The sequence below is a fragment of the Oncorhynchus nerka genome, linkage group LG13 (genome assembly GCF_034236695.1).
Source record: "Oncorhynchus nerka isolate Pitt River linkage group LG13, Oner_Uvic_2.0, whole genome shotgun sequence".
Taxonomy (NCBI): domain Eukaryota; kingdom Metazoa; phylum Chordata; class Actinopteri; order Salmoniformes; family Salmonidae; genus Oncorhynchus; species Oncorhynchus nerka.
Window position 1 is genome coordinate 47030836 of NC_088408.1, and position 3005 is coordinate 47033840.

The 3005-nt window shown below is 53.1% G+C and overlaps 1 pseudogene; it reads right to left on the reverse strand.

Annotated features, from left to right (window-relative positions):
• Positions 1–281: 281 nt before the first annotated feature.
• Positions 282–448, reverse strand: LOC115140731 (U2 spliceosomal RNA; annotated as a pseudogene).
• Positions 449–3005: the final 2557 nt, after the last annotated feature.

Here is a 3005-nt window from a genome sequence, read left to right on the forward strand (position 1 = left end):
TACGGCGCGTTTGTTTTGGTTCGCCGGCTGGGAACCGATCCATTGTCCCGGCTGGTGGGCAAAACACAGGATTCGATTCGGGAAAGTCGTATTCCTGTTCGTAATGATGGTGAGTTGATGTTTGCTTTTATATCCAGTAGTTCCTCCCGACTGTATGTAATAAAACCTAAGATTACCTGGAGTACCAATGTAATAAATAACACGTAAAAAAATAAAATACTGCATAGTTTCCTAGGAACGCGAAGCGAGGCGGCCATCTCTGTCGGCGCCGGAAGTTGAATAGGGGGTGCACCGATCCTGGAGGTACTACAATACCAGTTCGATGCGTGGAGTGGACGGAGCAAGTCCCTATTCCATCTCTCTGTTCCAAAAATCTATTTAATATATGGTCCCCAGATAGGGGACCTATCAGATATTAAACTGACAAGAACAGATGATTCAAAGCCTTTATTCTAACTTTTCATACATTTACACGGTGAACATTTCACAAAAAACAACCCATCGGTTTTCAAAAAACACTGAACACCTTTCTCTCTGGTAAGAGATAGGCAACCAACCCAATCTTTTCCAGGGGGCTGCTGCAAACTAACAAAAATCACAAGCCATTAATAAACATAAGCATTCCAAATCCCACAAAACCTACCAACCTACCTTCTAAACCTTACCTACCTGACAAGCCCCAATCCCCCTTTCCACCGCTCTAAGGCGGCATGGTGGCCCCACTTCCTCCTTATCCTCACCCTCAAATCTCCCTCCACTCTCCTCACTATGCCCTCCACCCCCATGTCTGCCCCCGACTTAACCAGTCCATACCTGGCATCCCAGAGCCCTTTCTTAAAAAGACGGTGGGGGAGGAGCCACAACAGAAAACGGTCCCTACTTACCCGCCCTGCTCTCCCTACCCCTCTCTCCACCCTCGCCCATGTTAAAACAAAATCTCCCTTCACTCTCCCTAGCAAACCCTGAGCCCTGACCCACACTACTCCTGTGAAAGGACAGTCCCAGTACATGTGGCGTATCATCTCCTCCTCACCACAAGTTGGTCTCGGGCACTGGGGGGACCGTGCCAAGCTATGCCGGTACCGGCAGGCACTTGTGGAGGCTTAACCAATTTAGATCCTTAAGACGATTGTCTAGGCCCAGCGCCTGTATGGTCTCCCAGACCACAGCAGGGGTACCCACCACAGGGGGCGCACAAACGGTCCGTCTGACCTCCTCGTACAGGCGTCTGTGGTCCCTTTTACCCACTCTTTTTTAAACTGCTCTACGTCCCCCCCATCCCTTAAATGTACCTCCTGCAAGAAACAAAAGGTAAAACATGTTTGATAAACAACTAAAGACAGCAGTTATTTTTACAGTGTCCCTTATCTCTGCCATGGTTGCACACTTAAAAATAAGTACTCACTCTGTCCGGTGGATAAAGGTCCTCATCGAACTTGGACACTTGACCAGCAGCCTCCGAGGCCCCCCCAACCTTCCCACCCCCCATACTGCCCTCCTGAGAACCCCAAGATGCGGGGAAGGGGTTGGGGATGGGGGGGTCCCGGCGTCCCAGAACTAGCCTGAGATACCCCATCCCCATCTGGGAAAAACAGCCCCGGGGACGACATGTTCTTGTCCATCTGGAAGAGCTGGAGAGATGGACCCCGTGAGGACAGGGGAGACACCTCGGTAGTACTGACCATCTCCCCAACCCCTCGTACATCCACGGACAAGGGCTCTTGACCCCCAACCTCTAAGGCCTCCCCATCCACTGCATCCCCCTTCTGAGAAGCCCAAGATGCAGGGAAGGGGTTGGGGTTGTGGATGGTGGGTCCCGGCGTCCCAGAAAAAGCCTGAGACACCCCATCTCCATCGGGCATACACAGCGCAGGGGCCACCAGATCTATGTCCATTGGGATTAGTGGGAGAGATGATACTCGCGGTGACTGGGGGGGCCACCTCTGTGGCACTGTTCCCAATCGCTCTCACGTTTGGAGCGGTCAAGGAACAGGCTTGCTTCTCCAGTTCCCCACTTCTCCTCCACGCCTTTTCTTCCGTCCATTCTTCCCCCAACAGCCGCTGCCGGATATATTTGTTGCCTCGCCGGGCACTCGCGAAACATGTGCATGGCTGAAGTGCCACGGCAGCTGTTCAGCCCGAGGACCCGTGTTGGACCACACCATTATGCTTCTCGCCTGGTACGAGAAAGACACCCGCAGTAAATAACCGGAGGGATGAATCACTGGATTAGCGAGCTCATTCAACAAAAACGAAACAAATATCGAATCCAGCTTGAGTGGGAAGTGTGGAACTCCCCTCCCACCCTCCCTGATGGTTGAGAGCATGCGAGCCCTGGCGACATACTCATACCTGCCCCCCCACATGAACTGAAACACGAGCCTTACCAGCCCCCTCCTCATGCTCGCTGGCAATGGATAGATATAGGCCAAATACAGAAGGGAAGGCAGTACATCCACCTTTAGGACCAGGACCTTGCCCAACAAAGACAAGGATCTGACCTTCCACATTGCCAGCTTCCTCTGAACCACAGCAACCCTCATGTTCCAGTTCAGTGTCGCGGAGCTGGAGGTCTCAAAGTGGACCCCAAGAATCCCCAGGGCCCCATTACAGAGAGATAGTCCTCCGGGCACGTCCGTCCTGCCCCGCCATCTGCAGAAATACTTAACAGACGACTTGGCGAGGTTAAGGACCACTCCCGACGCGCCTGTAAAGTCTCCAATTATGGCCAGAGACCTTAGCAGGCACGAGTCCTTGCACAAAAGCAAGGTGGTGTCATCGGCGTACTGTGTCACCTTAACACGCAAACTGCCACTACCAGGGACCAGCAAGCCCTCCACCCCTGCGTCAGCCCTAATGGCAGCCGCCAGGGGCTCCATATAGAGCACGAAAAGGAGTGCCGAGAGCGGGCATCCCTGCCTGACCCCTGAGGAGAGGCTAAACACGTTGCCCAGATGGCTGTTTATGCTCACCCGGCACCCCACTCCCACATACAAAATCTACCC